Source organism: Mesoplodon densirostris, chromosome 16 (assembly GCF_025265405.1).
Source record: "Mesoplodon densirostris isolate mMesDen1 chromosome 16, mMesDen1 primary haplotype, whole genome shotgun sequence".
Lineage (NCBI taxonomy): Eukaryota > Metazoa > Chordata > Mammalia > Artiodactyla > Ziphiidae > Mesoplodon > Mesoplodon densirostris.
This window is the reverse complement of record NC_082676.1, coordinates 15472513-15490700: the sequence shown is the minus strand read 5'-3', so window position 1 is coordinate 15490700 and position 18188 is coordinate 15472513. Positions and strand designations below refer to the sequence as shown.

Genomic DNA, 18188 nt, shown 5'->3' with positions numbered 1-18188 from the left:
TCTGCTGCATTGTAAGCTGTAAACTATAGTGCATGTGTCAGGGCTTACACACCCCCAATCTCTTCACTCACTCCCATATGTTCACTCCCAGTTACAAACATGTAGCACCAAGCCCCACACCCCCTCATTCATCTACACACAGACAAGCATTCTTCCACTAACACACACACACACACACACACACACACCCTGTGCTCCACTTCCAGGGTCAAGGAGAAGGGAGCTGACTCAATGCCCAGAAGCCCCAGGGGCAAGCCCAGCCAAATGTCAGACGGGCACACAGCTGGGTGATGAGCTGCAGAGGACAGGAGGGGCCGTCTTCCTCGCACAAAGACACCCTTTCCCTTGAGAAGGGCAGGAGCTCTCAATACCGAGCTGCCCCCGGACAGAAAGGCATCGGGAGCGGGGTTCTCACAAAACAAGCCACTGTGTGTGCAGGGTCTACTCTCTCCTGAGACATTTCACATGTATGATTTCATTTAGCATCATGTCGACCCTACAACATCTGGGATTCTCATCCCATTTTGCCAGCGAGAAAGCAGAGGCTCGGAGAGGTAAAGCGACTTGCTCAGGACCCACAACCAGCTGATGGCACGACTAGGATTCTAGCTCAGGAGGCCCTCTGGTCCTGCCCCTCTTCCTGTCCCAGTCTGTCCATCTGAGACCATGGAAGAGCAGAGACTCCCCCTAACAGCAGGGACTCCTCTTTTGCCCCACCTCCTCTCTCATGTGTCTGTCTTTCTCTCCCAGTGTCCTCCTCCCTCTGGTCCAGGTTAGAGGCCCCCAGACCCAGAAGCCCCCGAGGGGCCTGTCCTCCCTCCACCTCCCACCTCCATGCTCATGAGTGACTGAGTCTCTAGTTTCAAACCTTCCCGGCCCCTGGGGGCACCTTCAGAGAAATCACAAGGCGGGAACATCACAGGGGTTGTATTCTGGGTAAAGACCAGTGATCCCAACACTGTCGGACACAAGGTCATATCTCTGCTTCTAGTCCTCAGTTTTTCCCTCTGAAAAATGAGAATCTTGGACTCCATGGTATCTAGGGCCCCTTTGTGAAATGGATGGAATGCACCCGGGGCAGGCAGAAGATGTTTATCTGTTTGTGATGCTGTGCTCTGTGAGAGGTACATTCATATCCAAGACATGGGTGGCCACTTTCTGGCTACGTGATATAACAGCACCTCACTCTTTGGAGGTACATAGTCTTCCTCCTTCCTTATGTTAAATTTTATATATTTATTTGGCCTGGTCGCACAGCACGTGGGATATAGTTCCCCAATCAGGGATCTAACCCGCACCCCCTACATTGGAAGCGCAGAGACTTAACCACTGGACCGCCAGGGGAGTCCCTTAGTCTTCCTTCTTAAAAGAGGTGTCATAAGTACTGGGTTTTTTTAGGATTATTTTAAGAATTGAAAGGAAAAGCATAAACCAGAGCTTTCAATCTGGCTAGAATATATAAGCATTTTTAGCCCAACAGTACATTTTATAATTTTGAAACATTTGCCAAGATTTAACAGTGGGTGATTTCATATAAAAGAGAATTTCTAGCATTGTTGGGAAGGTAAATGATTTGGCAACACAGTCCTGCAATTTAACAAGAGCTGTGAGTCTCAAACTTGAGTGAAAATCAGAATCACTTAGCCAGGCGTTCAAACACAGATTTGAAATCTCCCCCCACAGAGTTTTGATTCAGTAGGACAGGGGTGGGACCTGAGTATCTGCATCAGACAGGTTTCTGGGGCTGCTGTTGGTGCTGCTCAAGGGACCACACTTTGAAAACCATGAACTAAGCTAAGTAGAGCTGCTCTCTTCTCATGAGGGGAGTGCTCTCTCCAGTTTCCATAATCCCCACCATTCCTTATTGTCCCCCCAGCCCCACTCCCACTCCAAATACTTCCATCCACATCAATCACCTGGCCTGGAAGGAATTCAAAATTGTGACCCCTGGGGTGGGCTCACAGTAAGTGTTCAGTAAAAGGTAGCTTGTTCTTATTTAACAATCTTCTGAAGTAAGTATTATTATTCCTACTTTACAGATGAAGCAACTGAAATTCAGCTAAGGGAAAGTGACTTGCTGGAGGAAAAACAGAAGAAAGAAGACACTTGCCAAAAACTATAAGTCATGTGGCCCCGGTTATTTCAATGTTACAAATACACAAACACACAAACAATACACAGTCAAATGTATCTGATATTAACATAGATGATGCATCAAAGATTGTGGACATGACTTCATGAGAGTAAAATTATATTTATCAAAAAAGGAAGAGGGCTTCCCTGGTGGTGCAGTGGTTGAGAGTCCGCCTGCCGATGCAGGGGACACGGGTTTGTGCCCCGGTCCGGGAAGATGCCACATGCCGTGGAGCGGCTGGGCCTGTGAGCCATGGCTGCTGAGCCTGCGCGTCCGGAGCCTGTGCTCCGCAACGGGAGAGGCCACAACAGTGAGAGGCCCGCTTAACGCAAAAAAAAAAAAAAAAAAAAAAGGAAGAAAAGAAATAGAAAGGGAAAAGGAAAGGTTAAAATAGGAGGAGACATGAGTCAGCTGTAGACATGCCCACTCTAAGATGACTGTAAACAAGTGAACATGTAAGATCTGAGAAATTCCCAGGAACAAACAGGGTACTTTTCAACATACAATGGAGCATTCCCCTCTTGGACTGTTGGACCCATTCGAACTCCCTTCTCTCCATGGAAGCGTCTCTCTCTGAGGATAGGAGCTATTTTGTTGTTTTGTCACCTAGCGTCTCTTTGTCCTTTTCCTGATACAGTAGCCTGATTTTGCTTGAGGAATGACTCTTCCTCCACCCAGGACTGATGGGATTGGGTGTCAATCAAAGTGCCTGCCCTACCCCCAGACACAGTGGCCAATCAGATGCTCTCCCTGGAATTTAATCATAATCAATGAATCCCAAAAGACCTAAAAATGGTGGTTATTCAGAGGTGGCCTGGGAAGACCTTAATTCTTCCTTGCTTACCATCCTTTCCAAGTTGGGATCTTTTAGCACTACCTTAAGTCCTTGAGCTGAACTAAATCAATTAGTGCTTTGGGTGCCAACAGAAGAGTCCAAAAGGATCTCACTTAAGGGTACAATCAGGAAGGGAGGATGGATGCCCACTACATCCCCACACCATTGTCACAAATTCCTTCTCTGCTTCCAATAACCAGAGTCAGTTTCTGTTGCTCACAACAAGCGAAATCTGATGCCTTCACCAGGGTCACTACCAAGTTCCTCATTTTAAAATCCAGTGGCCTTTTCTCAGCCCTCATCCTCCTCTAACTCACAGCTAAGGCCCTCATGGCATAAATGCGAACAACATTCTTTACCAAAATTGGTTTCCACTTGGTCGCAGCATAAAAAAATGATGAAGGGCAGAGCTATCTATTTGAAGAACTTTGAGTCTCCTCTGGTGAATCATCGGGGCTTTTGAAGGCGCAGCTTTTAAACCTCTTTCAAGGAAAATCATAGGAGACAGGGAGTGTTGAGTTTGAATCCCAGCACCTGCCAGTATTGGTTATGTGACCTTGGAGAAGGGATGAAACCTCTGAGCTTCAGCTTGAATGTCTTTAAAATGGAAAAAAAAGTATTAAGATTGTTGCAATGTTTAGAGATGAAGATGTATGTGCAGGGCTTGGTACATAGTAGGTTGTCAGTAGTAGTGGTGGGTGTTTTACATTATTAATTCTACCTCTCTCAGTTACTTAGACATTCTCATCGACTCAGTGACTTTTACCAGCACATCAGGACAGGGAACTCACATTGCTACTTTCACCCTCTGAGGTACTAGCAATCCCCACTTTCTCTGAACCTCAGGTTCCTCCTATGTAAATGGAAGGATGACTCCCTCTCTGTGGATACCATTCAAAGTTTATCTGCGCTCACAGATGTAAAGCAGTAGCAAACTGATTAGACCACACACCTAGTAAATTGGCAGAGCCAGAGGTTGAAGCCATGGACTCTGAACAAAGGTTTCAGTCATCACATATTTTATACCTAATAAACATTTCATGAACAAGTGAATGAACGAATCAACGTCTACTCAACCTATTTGCCTATGTGTTCTGCAAGCACCATAGACTCAACGTTGACCAAACTGAATTTATTGTCCTTCCTTCTAAAGACTTGCTTCCCCTACCTTCCCCCAGAAGGCTGAGTGTTGTCCTTCATTCTACCTTTTTCTCACTCCCTGTGAGCAATCTCATAGCAAAGTCCGTTGGTTGTACCTCCTCAGTTCTCAGCTGAAAGCTCACTTCAGAATAAGATGAAGACACCTGATCATAGAACTGCCCCACTTCCTGACAGCATCCATACTGAGCAAAGCCAGCTTCCTGAAACTCTCCTGCAAATAACCTCATGGAAACCCACATCCTGTAAGTCCTTCAAACATCCTCTTAATGAGATGCCATATAATTCACTGTCCCTTGCTACAGTGAGTAATAAAGCCAACTCGCTCAGCTTGGAAGGGGACAATTTCTAGTGGTCTGTGGTTGGAAGCATTGACAGGTATAAGCCTTTTTCCTTATTGTATAATTAAGGAATGTAAAAGTCAGAGACATTGAGATATTTGCCCAACACTACAAGGTATTGGGCAACAGAACCAGCTCTATCTGTGTTCTGGTTTATTACACTACCTCTGTTTTTTGGGTTTTCTATGCCTCAATTTCCTCATCTGTATTGAGGCAGTTAGGCTCTGCTGTCCTAAGGTTCCTCCAGCTCACTTCTTCCCAGAGCCAGGAGTATGAAAACAGCGTTAAAGTTGCTCTAATAAGGAAGTTGTGACATCCCTTTGACTCGGGACCACTAGATTATGCATAAGTCATTCCCACAATGCCTTGCAGCTGGGAAGGTCTAATAATGACCTGTGGTACATCTTGGGAAATACCTCGAAGAGTCTTGGATTCCTGCCCACCACCTACCTCCTACCCCCTCCTTTCAGCCACCCTCATTCAGTTGTTTAAATGTCCACACTAGCTGATTGCCACAGATCTTGCCCAACTGGGGGAAGTAAGTTGGGAGGGTGACCTGAGAGCCTTGATCCTAGTGATCATCCTCCTCTTTTTAAGCTAAATTCTTTCCTCCAACCAGATTAGAGGGTACCTTGTGAGGGTGCCAACAATTCCAGCAGCCTCAGCATAAAATGTAGAGAGCTGCAAATAAGGGCTTCCCCCAACATTCAGTTTTGAGTATCTGAAGCTGGTGGTGGAAACTTAGCAAATGTTTTCCAAGAACCTAAAAGACACTTGGTGGGAGAGAGGGGTCCTTCCTTGATTCCCATCTCCCAGTGTCTGTAGGACTGTTTTAGGACAAAGGCAGCAGAATTGGCCAACAGGTTTCTTGGGAGCAGAGTCTAGAACAGTTTTGAATGGCAGAGCCAGAGGGGAGAGGGAATCCTTCTGGTTCAATGGAACAAACCAGTGTTCAAGGTGGTATGAAAACTGAGGCTAGAAGAATCTATAGGAAAGGGAAAATCACAATAAAAATGACAAATATATCGAAGAATTAAAGATCATTTAGATAAAACTGTACATAGTTTAAAAAACAAAAAATTGTAAAAGCAATGATAAGAAATAAACAGTGAAAGGATCGGCATGAAAATGTAAAGTAGGGCATCAAAATCACAAAATGTGGAGAACGGGAGTGTAAAAATGTAGATCTTTTACAATGTGTTTGAACTTGAATGACTTTCAGTTTAAAGCAAGGAGGTATTGTTATGGTTCAACGTACTTGAACTCCATGGTTACCACAAATCAAACACATACAGTAGAGTCACAAAAACTAAAAACAAAGGATCTCAAGCATACTGAAAGAAAATCATCAAACCACAAACAGAAAAACCAAAAGAAGAAATGAACAGAGAAGAACTACAAAAACAACTGGAAAACAAGGATTAAAAGGACAAATCCTATCAAAATACTCAAGACAGTTTTCACAGATCTAGCACAAATAATCCTAAAATTTATATAGAACCGCAAAAGACCCAGAATTGCCAAACTACTCTTGAGGGAAAAAAACAAAGCTTAAGTCATCACCCATGCAGACCATAGAGTATACTACAAAGCTATAGTAATCAAAACACTGTGATATTGCCAGAAAACAGATATATAGACCAATGGAACAGAATAGAGAGCCCTGACATAAACACATGCCCTAAGGTCAATTTATGTACAACAAAGGAGGCAAGAATATACAATGGAGAAAAGAAAGTGTCTTCAAGAAATGTTGTTGGGAAAGCTGAACAGCTACATGTAAATCAATGAAATTAGAACACTCCCTCACACCATATACAAAAATAAACTCAAAATGGATTAAAGACCTAAATATAAGACATGACACCATAAAACTCCTAGAAAAGAACAAGGGCAAAACATTTTTGGATATAAATCACAGCAATATTTTTATGGATCAGTCTCCCATGCCAAAAGAAATAAAAGCAAATATAAATAAATGGAACCTCATCAAACTTAAAAGCTCTTGCCCAGCAAAGGAAATCATCAACAGAACAGCAAGAAAACCTACTGAATGAGAGAAAATATTTGCAAAACATGCAAGGAACAAGGGCTTAATATCAAAGTATACAAATAATTCATGCAACTCAATATTGAAAAAACAGAAAATCCAATAAAAAAATGGGCAGAAGACCTAAATAGACAGTTCTCCAAAGAAGACCTACAGATGGCCAGAGGCACAAAAAGAGATGTTGACATTGTTAAATATTAGAGTACAGCAATGAAAATCAAAACCACAATGAGGTATCATATCATACCAGTCAAAATGGCTATCATTGAGAAGTCTACAAATAATAAATGCTGGAGAGAGTGTGGAGAAAGGGGAACCCTTGTACACTGATGGTGTGAATGTAAATTGGTGCACTCTCCATTGAAAACAGTATGGAGGTTGCTTACAAAACTAAAAACAGAACTACAGCATGATCCAGCAAGCCCACTCGTGGGTATATATCTGGAGAAAAGATAACTTTAGTTTGAAAAGATACCTCCACCTCAATGTTCAGAGAAGCCCTGTTTACAGTAGCCAAGACGTGTGCGTTGTAAGTGCCCATTAACAGACGACTGGCGTAAGAAATGTGGTATGAAAATAGAAATAGACTCACAGTCATAGAAAACAAACTTATGGTTATCAAAGAGGAAAGAAGGGGGGAGGATTTGGGAAAGTGACAAACACAGAGCCTGACAAATGGCATGTGCTCATTAAAGGTGAGCTTGATCCTCATTAGCTGAATTTGAAAGCCACCTTCCCACACAAGACGACAGAGAAGGGGTTTCCTTGGACTAGTGGAAAATTGAGCCTCACGCTCCTTCCTTTCTCTTCTGAGAATCCAGGAAAATAACCTGCCCCAAAGTTTGATGTGGCCCAAGAAGTAAAGGGTAAAAGCAATCTTGTTGAGGTGTCTATAAGCATTTTTTGGTGTATATTGGGGTGGCCATTAAGAGACAGATGCCACTATAAGGGGCTGGCTTCTTATTCCTTGCATGTCTGAGGGCAGAAAATGGGGAGGCACCGGCTGCTCTGCAGAAGAATGAGAAGGACCACCATTTCCATGGAACCTATGCGTTAAGGTTCTTAGTTGCAACAACAGAACCCACTCCAGTTAGTTGAATTAGAATATGAATTTTTTTAAATATAAGGCCAGACTGTTTGAAGCCACAGATGTTCAACATCAATGTGGCAGAGGGTCTTCCTTAGATGAAAGACCTCTCCCACCACCAGTGCTGAGAACAGGATGCCACAAATTTTACTTTTGCCAGCACAAGGAGAGCAGAGATGGGGGGGTGGAGGATGAAGGTGAGGATGCAGTGAGGAAGAAAATTAGGATAAGAATCGTGAATTCAAATCCCAGGCTCTACAGTCACTCCAGTCATGAAGAGCTTTGCTCCTGCGTTCCTTCCTTCCTTCTTCAAATATTTATGGACTGTCTCTTTTGTGTCAGGCTGTGTGCGACGTGTGAGGGATAAAGAGAAGACTTGCTCTCATGGTACTTAGAGCCAACTTGATGATACAGAGCTAAAGCAAGTCGACCCATGGTGGGAAGGAAAGAGGCAGATTTCTGCTGAGGAAGGTGGGGATTAGACGGAAGAGGAGGAGGTGAACTACTTCAGACGCAGCCACAGCCCAGCCCTGGGTGGGTCCTCCTCGGACTTCAGCAGCAGTTTACAGGTCCTCTGCAAAAGGAAATAAACTTGCTGCTTGACCTCTCTGATGCCCCAGATCTGGACACTGTACACCCTGATAGGTCCTAGACCATCCTAGAAATGAGCAACCACAGTCCTCCCAGGACCGGAATGAACAAAAAGAAGGAGGTGAGTTTTCCAAGCCTAGCTGGGATGCGCAGGAACACTGCAAACCTGCTCTGTAGAGTGGATGACTCAGTGTTCCCTTCTGAGAAAAGGGGAAGAGGCTCAGATTATGAAGACGGGGTTTCTAGGGGTGACCTTCTGCCAAGCTGGGCCATGGAGGACTTGCTCAGTCCATGGTTTCAAAGGACATTGCTGCCACTTCTCCTGGGAGGCAGAGAGGAAATAAGTCACTGTGGGGGTGTGAGGGGTGTGGGACCCCCTGAGTTCCACCTCTCTCCCCAGCCCTTCCCGTCCCACGTGCCCTGCCCTCTGTCTTACTCCAGGGCCCGATGGTCCCAGCGCAGGTCCTCACGCAGTCCTCCCCCATCTTGAAGTTGTTGTTCTTAGCATTGCGGCCACCATATACTAAGGTCTCGCAGAACCCGGACTTGGTGTCGTGGAAGTACCTGAAGTACAGGAAGTACCTGATGATTTTGACCTTGCAGGGACCCGTGTATGGAGGCTCTAGGCCGAAGACAGTCTGCAGAGATGGGAGGGCCTCTGGGTCAGATAGGAGTATGGTCATCACCGCTTGCTCTACGAGGTCAACAACTGAAACCACCAGTTTGTTTGCAGTAGAGAGTAGTAAGGGTGCCAGAATGTGAAATGTGAAAAGGCCATTTGATGCCCTGCTTTCCAGGACGTTATCATTAATGTTTTTAGGCATGACAATGACTGGGTAATATTGTAAATAATTACATACCCTTAATGAATATTATAGATTAGTTGGCATGATGCCACTGATTAGGTTCAAAGAACGACAAAAATGGAGGATGTATATTAAGAAAATTCTCCACGTGTGGTCAGTTATTGGAGCTGGGCAATGGGTCCATGGGTTTTATAATACTATTCTCATACTTGTGTGTGTGGTTGAAAGTTGCCACCATTAAAAAGAAAGTGTTGAGGACTTCCCTGGTGGCACAGTGGTTAAGAATCTGCCTGACACTGCAGGGGACATGGGTTCGATCCCTGGTCCAGGAAGTTCCCACATGCCGCAGAGCAGCTAAACCTGTGCACCACCTACTGAGCCTGCGTTCTAGACCCCGCGAGCCACAACTACTGAGCCCGTGTGCCACAACTACTGAAACCCACGTGCCTAGAACCCATGCTCCGCAAAGAGAGAAACCACCGCAATGAGAAGCCCGCGCACCACAACGAAGAGTAGCCCCCGCTTGCCGAAACTAGAGAAAGCCCACGCAGCAACAAAGACCCAATGCAGCCAAAAATAAATAAATAAATAAATAAATTTATTTAAGAAAAAGGTGTGAAGGAATCATGCTGTAATGGAGAAAGGCATGGAAGAAAACACACCAGCGTGTTTACACTGATTAACTCATGTGGGCTGGAATAATGGAATATTGAGGGAAGATTGATATTGTGACTTATATAAAAATTTGAATTTCGTCTTCATCCCATTCCTGGCACAGAACTCCTAAAACCGTTGGAATTTCCTAAGAGATGAGAATGAAAAAGGAGTCTTTTATCATGTGAGGGGGTTGACTTTCGTAAAGCCCCAACCTAAACCAAAAATGGGGACTGGTTGCCAGGGGAAACAACTGCCTCAATAGGGGATGGGAATTTTCATACCCACCCTTCCACCTTTTTCTGTCCCCACACGTCAGGCTCTGGAGAGGGGTTGAAGGTTGAATCAATCACAAACGGGTAAAGATTTAAGGAATCATGATCTGTGATGAAGCCTCCATAGAAATCTCAACAGAGCAAGTCATTCATATGATTCAAGAGAACTGAGATCATTCCAGGGAACAACATAGGTACACACTCCATCGTGGCTCACCTGGACCACAGCAGCAGCCTGCCCATGGGCCTCTGTCTCTGCCCTTGGTCCCCTAGAGGCCACTCTCTGCACTGCAGCCACAGAGACCCTGATAGAACCCTGAGTCCTATCCCATTGCTCCCATGACCAAGCCCTCAGTGACTCTCCAGCTCTCCGAGTCAAGTTCTGATTCTTATAAAGTCCTACAAGGCTCCTCACGACTTACCCCCATGGCCTCTCTGCCTCATCCCCTTCCTCTCCCCTCCCCTTCACCCACTCAGCTCCAGCCACCTTGGTCCTGGCTGCTGCTCAAACACACCAGGAACATTTTTTGTTTTGCAGCCTCTTCTCAACGCCTCCTTATCACAGAGGGTTTCACTGACCAGTCTACAGAAGGAGCACAGCCTCCTTTACCCGCATCACTCTCTTTCTTCAAAATACTCATCTCAACCTGGCGTAGGATTTTCCCCTTTCTTTATTGTCTGTCTCCCTCCTAGAAGTCAGATTGTTTTACTATATTTTGTTTACAGCTGTTTCCCTACACTAAGAACGATGCGTTTTAGGAACAAAAAGCATAAATATTTGATAAATATTTGTCTAAGGAATGAATTTCCCATTTCATACTCATGCCAAGTGCACAGTCATTGAAGAAACTGGAAATAGTAACATTCTTGTTAGTGAAATGTCTATTTGGTGATGGGGCATGTCTATATAATTATGAAACAACCTCTAACATTGTATATCCTAAAAGGAAAATAAAATAGTAGTCTGTTGGGGGGCAAGGGGAAGGGCCTAGAGTTTTGACTAATATGGTACCAGCCTGGAAAAAAGTCTGGGCCCCACGTGCAAAAACACAAAAGTACTGCATTTCTTGCTCTCCCTGCAGTTGCCTCAGAAAGGGAAGAAGTTAGGTGCCACTCAACTTTCTGATTAATTTCATAATAAAGAAATGATAATTATTTGACATAAGTTTCTTTTGGGAGGGTGGTGAAGAAATGCAGGCAGACAAGTCTTTCCAACTAAGATATTTAGGTGGAAAATGGACATCACTGACCATGAAATGGGGAAACTCTTTATACTCATGATTGGTAATCCTTTCAAAAAACTCATGTAACACGGTCCCGCTGTTCAGGTAAGGAAACTGCAGAAGACTTGCCCCAGGACACATGATATGTGGGTGGTAGGATAGGAAAAGATACTACCATATCACAACCCATTTAATAAAGTACCTGATTCTGCCAGGAATTCTGAAAAGCACATAACCAGGACTTCTGAGTATGCTTTCTCACCCACATACAATAGTCCCCTGTCCCCAAATCTCATCCCAGCTGCATATTATAGAGAAGAGTGTGTCCGGGTTTTGTCCCTGACTGCAAATATGTGGTGTCCCTACCAACACCCACTGGGCGGCCCACAAGTCAATTCACTTCTGACATTAAATCTGCAGAGGGATCCCACAACCCACAGGTTGAGGGCTCAGTCCCTGAGGACGGCCCCTACTTCAAGTGCCAATCACAAGGCCCGGGGTCACCCATACACATGACCAACTGGCAATAAATTATAAATTCAGGGGTTCCATGACCCCACCTCCCATATTCAATAATTTATTAGAACCACTCACAAAACTAAGGAAAGCCTTTTACTCAATGTCCCAAGTTATTATAAAAGATAAGACTCAGGGACAGCCCTATGGAGGAGATACATAGGGCAAAGGGGGAGGTGGGGGTGACGAGCCTCCATGCCCTCTCAGAACAACCCCCCCCCCACAATCCCTTGATGTGTTCACCTCCCCTGAAGCCCTCTGAGCCTAATGTTTATGGGTTTTAATTGAGGGTTTGAGGTAGGCAATTTGATTGAATCGTTGGCCGTGGGTGACTGAACTCTACCTCAGTACACTCTCCTCTCCCCAGAGGGGCTGCGGGTTGAAGGTTCTAACCCTCTAATCACCAGGTGGGATCTTCTGGAGTCTGGTCCCATCCAGAAGCTATCTAGGGTCCCATCCCTGACTCCTCTCATGACCTACGAAGTCAGTAAATTACAAGACTTTCAGGAGGTCTGTTTTAGGAACCAGGACAAGGATCAAATATGCATCTTTCCATTACACTACAGTGAGTTTCAGGGACAAGGCAGTGACCAGGAATAGTCTCAGAGGTGGGGTCCCTGGTCTGGTGGAGTTAGGTGGGATACTTTTATTAAAAGCTGAAACATAATGATTCCTTTTGAGAGTCATGAAATGTCCCTGGAGTTCCAACTGCCCAACTTCCCAGGAGAAATCCAGAGAGGCTGTCAGCACCCACCCCACCCCTGCTCCCCAGCCACTTCCATGGACTCCCCTCATCCCCCCAACCCCTCAGCCTGTAGAGGAGAGGTGAGCTGGGACTTACCCTGGGCCTGTTTGCTGGTTTCACTCCCTGGGGTGCCGGCCAACAGGGTGGCCAGGAAGACTAGAAGGGCTGCAGAGAGGCTGAGCTGACTCATCTTCGTGACCTTTCCGGAGGGCTTCTGAGTAAAGCAGGGGGCTGACACAGCTTCTGACACCCCACCTGAGGGGTGGGAACAGGCGAGAAGGTAGGAAGTGAGGAGGGGATGATCTGGGGTCAGTGCTGTTCCTGGAAATCTCCCCACATAACCAGGCTTCCTGCTTCTGCCTGCTGGGGCCAAATGCCCAGTAACAGCACTTCTCAAACCTGACTCTGCCTGTGGGTCTTGTGGAAACACAGACTGTGGTTCCACAGGTGGAATATTTGTCTGATTTGTTCCTCACGGAGCGTCCCAGCACCTAGAGCAGCGCAAGGCACATGATGGCCAGTAAGTGGGTGGATGAGAGCAAATCAAAGGACAGAAATGAGCAGCAGTGTGTTAGCTCAGGTCCTCATTTTCAACCTCCTGCAGGTGTCATCACATCAGGGGATCCATGCCCTTCACTCCCTTCCACCCCGCCTACCTCAGAAGACAGGTGTAACACAAGGCCGCTTCCTGCATCCCTTGAAGCAGCATCTCAACTGTATGGACACAAGCTCTTTACCTGGCACTGGTCCAGGAGAATGGTGAGCTGGGTGAAGACTCTCTCCATCTGGGGGAGAAACCCTGATTTTCTGGGTAGAAAAAATGTAAGGGGCGTGGGCAGAGGGGAAGCAGGGAGCTGAACACGTCTCCACAGCACGACCACTTACCACCCTGCACCTGGTTACACCAACAGGAGAGCTGCCTGCCTGAGCGGACCTCAGGGGCTGGAGTGGGTCTCAGGGGAACTTGGAAGATCGCCCGCAACATTTCTCTTCCCATTCTGGTCTCTCCACCAGTGGTTTTGAGATTGGAGGACCTCAGTTTGCATCTCACATCTCCCTTTTCCTAACTTTGTGACCCGGGGCCAGAAATCTCCCAGAGCCCCGTGTCATCAGGTGCCACATGAGACCCATGCTGCCCACGTCATGGGGTTGCTGTGGAAGCAGTGGAGGCAACAGACATATTCCTTCTCCCTGAAAAGTCAAAGTCCTTGTAATGAGAACAATAGTGAGCTATATGACAGTTAACACTTAGCTCCTTTGACCAGGGGGTCAATTAACGGCAACGTGGTGGTGGGGGAAAGGGCAGGACCGGGGTAAGGTCAGTCACTGAAGCAAGAGGGCTTTCGGTTACCTCTGACGAAAAAGGAGACCCATTTGGAAGAGAGACTGTGGCTCTCCTCTGGCACTGGAGGAACTTCCTGAGGGCGGACTTCTAGAAGGGGACACTGCAACAATCAATGCTATTTGTTCCTTTCTTTACTACCGTTGACAGCACATATAAAAAGTAGTCCAGAGCTAAGGAAACTAAAACTCTATGTGCTTCTAGACAATTTGCTTTGGTAAGTGGTGTGCAAAGAACTTTAGCAGCCTAATCAACATGGTCCTCGAAAGGGCCCAATCCTGGGGATTTCTTAAGGCAGATACCATCATCCTCTTTTACAAAGAAAGAATCTGTGGCTCAGAGAGGTGGAGTGACTTGCCCAAGATCACACAGCAACATAGTGAGTTACTGAAGCCAAACTCTTTTCATGAATACCAAGTCATTTCCCCATTACACTGTTATAAATTAATAATTATTAATAATAATTAAATAACTTACATATTTATAGTATTACTCTTACTGTTATCAGATCTGATATTCATTAAAAGCTTACTCTGCCAATACATGCACAAAGCATTTAACAAATATATCTTTCTAATTCTCACCACAACATTATGAGATTGATAGAGAAAGAGAAAAGCAACCTCTGAGTTCCAAGACCTGACCTGGCATCACAGTGCACCTTGTGTTCTCCTCAACAGAAATATTTCAGAAACCTTCAACATCAGACAAGGCCATTCTGTGTCCATGAAAGATCAAGACAAAACTAGGACATTCAGTAATGATGTTTGAACACTGACAAAGTGAGGTAAATCATACAAACCACCAAAATATCCAAGCATCCTCCTATACTGAGTGACTGCTACTTCTTTACCAAGTACAGCTCTAAACTCTATCTAGTCTTCCCTTCTTAGAGTTAAGATACCCATTCAGAGAGCCGCCCCACTTCCTGACAGCAACCATCCAGAGCAGAGCCTGCTTCCTGAAACACCGCCCCCAAATCACCTAACACACGCCCACATCCTATAAGTTCTTTCTAACATTCTTTTAATGAGACATCATATTGTTTTCCAAGGTGATTCCCGTTCCTTGCTGCAGCGAGTAGTAAACCCAACTAGTTCAACTGGACCAGATTCCCCTCTCTACACTCTATGACTTTAGGCAAAGTGCTTTATTTCTTGTTACCTCAGGTTCCTCCTCTGTAACATGAGAAAATACCAAAAGTTTCTCTCCCCTCTTTCAGGATTTTTGAGGATTAGATGAGTTAGTATATCGCAAGTGCTTAGGATAACGCCTGACATATAGAAGAAGCTAAGTTTTTTCTGCTGTCATTACTCACTATTATTTTCATTACAAGGACTTTGACGTTGCAGGGAGAAGGAATTTATGTCTGTTGCCTCCACTGCTTCCACAGCAACTCTGTGATGTGGGCAGCACGGATCTCAGGTGACACCTGATGACACTGGGGCTCTGGGAGGTTTAAGTCCCCTGGCACAAAGTTAGGAAAAGACAGAGCTGGGACCAAAACTGAGGTCCAAGAATGCCAAAACCACTGGCGGAGAGATCAGGAGGATGGAGGCTATTGCAGGCGATCTTCCAAGCTCCCCTGAGGTCCACTCAGGCAGGCAGCTCTCCTGTTTCTGAAACCAGGTGAGGGGCGGTGGGAGGTCGTGCTGTGGAGACGTGCTCAGCTCCCTGCTTCCCCTCTTCCCACGCCCCTTCCTCCTTTTTCTACCCAGAAAAGAGGGTTGCATCCCCAGGTGGACAGGGTCTTTCCCTATAGCTTAGCTTCTGCCTGGACCAAAGCCTGGTAAACAGCAAGCATACACCCAGTTGAGAAGCTGTGGCAATGGTTGCATGAAGGTTTCCTGTGTCACACCTGTCTTCTGAGGTAGGTTGGGGTAGTCCTTGTGGGGGCCGGACATTGATGCCCAGATGTGATGGCACCTGCAGGAGGCTGAGTAGGAGGACCGGAGCTAACATGCAGCTGTTCACTTATCCGTCCTTTGATTTGCACTCATGCACCCACTGACCGTCCATCACCTGCCATGCACTGCTCTAGGTGCTGCGATGCTTCCTGAGTCAACATATTGGACAAAATTCCACCTGTGGAATCACAGTCTTTGTTTCCATGAGACCCACAGGCAGAGTCACGTCTGAGAAGCGCTGTTACTGGGCATTTGGCCCCAGCAGGCAGAAGCAGGTTAGGTGGGGAGATTATGCAATAAACAGGACTGAGCCCAGCTCCACCCCTTCCTCACTCCCCTCCTCATTGCCTGTCCCACCCCTCAGCTGGGATATGAAAAGCTCCGTCAGCCCCCAGCTTTCCTCAGAAGCCCTCCTGCAAGGCCACGAACATGAGCCGGCTCTGCCTGTCCACCGCCCTTCTCGTCCTCCTGGGCACCCTGGTGGCTGGCACCCCGGGGGGTAAACACAAGAGCCATGCCAGAGGTAAGTCCCGGCTCACCTCTCCTCTATAGGCTGAGGAGGGATGAGGGGAGTCCATGGAAGGGGCTGGGGAGCAGGGGTGGGGTGGGTGCTGACAGCCTGTCTGGATTTCTCCTGGGAAGTTGGGCCGTTTTAACTCCAGGGACATTTCATGACTCTCAATAGGAAAAAAATTAAAGTTAAAATTAAAAAACTATATATCCCACCAAATTTACTGGATCAGGGATCCGATCTCTGAAACTCTCTATTCCTGGTCAGTGCTGTGTCCTTGAACTTCAGTGTAGTGTAATAAAAAGGTCAATTTGATCCTTGTCCTGGTTCCTAGAACAGACCTCCTGAAATGCTTGGATTTACTCTCTTTCACAGGACACGAGATGAGTCAAGGAAAGCGATCCGAGAGACTTTCAGTCTGGCCTTCAAAAACACTCAAACACGTGTTTAGAGGTTAGAACTTTCAACAGCCCGCATCCCAGCACCTCTGGGGAGAGGGGAGGGTATTGAGATGGAGATCAATCACCAATGGCCGATGATTCAATCAATATGCCTATTATTGACACCTCAGTAAAAATTCATACATCTTGGGGTTCAGAGAGCTTTCGGGGCGGTGAGCACATGGAGGTGCTGTGAGGGGGGTGCGCTCCACTAGGGCACGGGGCCTCCGCACACCTCTTCTCCCCCTTTGCCCTGCGCATCTCCTCCATTTCGCTGTCCCTGAGCTTTATCCTTTATAATAACCTGGGAACGGTAAGTAAAGGGTTTTCCTGAGTTCTGTCTCCACTTCTATTGGTTAGTGAACATGGACGTGGGGTCATGGAGCCTCCGATTTTTAGCCAGTCGGTCACAAGCATGAGTGACTCTGGACCACATGGCTCACATTTGAAGTGAGGACAGTCTTGAGTCCTCAACCTGTGGGATCTGCAGTAACTCCACCGATATAGTATCAGAAGTAAATTGAGGGACCTCCCTGGTGGTCCACTGGCTAACACTCCCCCCTTCCAATGCAGGGCTCCTGGGTTTGGTCCTTCGTCATGGAATCAGATCCTACATGCCAGAAATAAGAGTTCCCATGCTCCACTTAAAGTTCCCTCACATCGCAACTAAAGATCTTGCATGCCGCAACAAAGATCCCGCATGCGTAATGAAGATCCAGCAAGCTGCAACAAAGATTCCGCATGCCTCAACAAAGACCCTGAATGCCTCAACCAAGATCTTGCATGCAGCAACGAACATCCCACACCGGGCAGCAAAGATCCTGCACGTGGCCACGAAGATGCCATGAGCTCCAGCTAAGACCTGCCACAGCCGAATACATACATACATACATACATATTTTTTAAAAAAAGAACTAAATTGATTTGTGGGATGGCTACTGGTTATTGGGGAATTGGTTCATGATGGTGGAGACACCACATACTTGGTATCAGGGAAAAATGCAGACTCCCTCTTCCCTGTGATTTCGGGGCTCAGGTAAGGCTTGGGGATAGGGGAGTAATGAACCTGGGACACTGAACCCAGAAAACCCTTACCAAGTTACCTGTGTTTTCGGAATTCCTGGCAGAATCAGGTAGTATATCTAATGGGTTGTGACATGATGGTAGGTTGTCCTGACCCTATCACCCACATGCTGTGTGTCCTGGGACAAGTCATTTGCAGTTTCCTCACCTGAAAGGGGATACATATTACTTGGGTTGTTGGAACAGCTTACCAGTCATGCATTGAAATAGTTTACTCACATTTCATTGCCAACTTTGTCCATTTTCCACCAAGATGTGTGAATCTGAAAAAAACGTCTCTATCTACTTTCTTTGGGCAAGAAAAAATATTTAGGTGTCAAATAATGATGATTCCTCTAGGATTAAAATTAATCAGAAAGACATGGGACCACTGAGCAGAACAACTGCAGGGAAAGCAAGAAACACAATGCTTGTGTGAGTTGGCTCCTGGGACCAAGGCTGATGCAATCTTAGTAAAGTCTCAAGGCCCTTTCCCTTGTCCCCTTTTGAC

General features: G+C 46.1%; 1 pseudogene; it reads left to right on the top strand.

Annotated features, from left to right (window-relative positions):
* LOC132476897 (WAP four-disulfide core domain protein 2-like) overlaps positions 1-18188 on the top strand; it is a 60057-nt pseudogene that overhangs the window by 20820 nt on the left and 21049 nt on the right.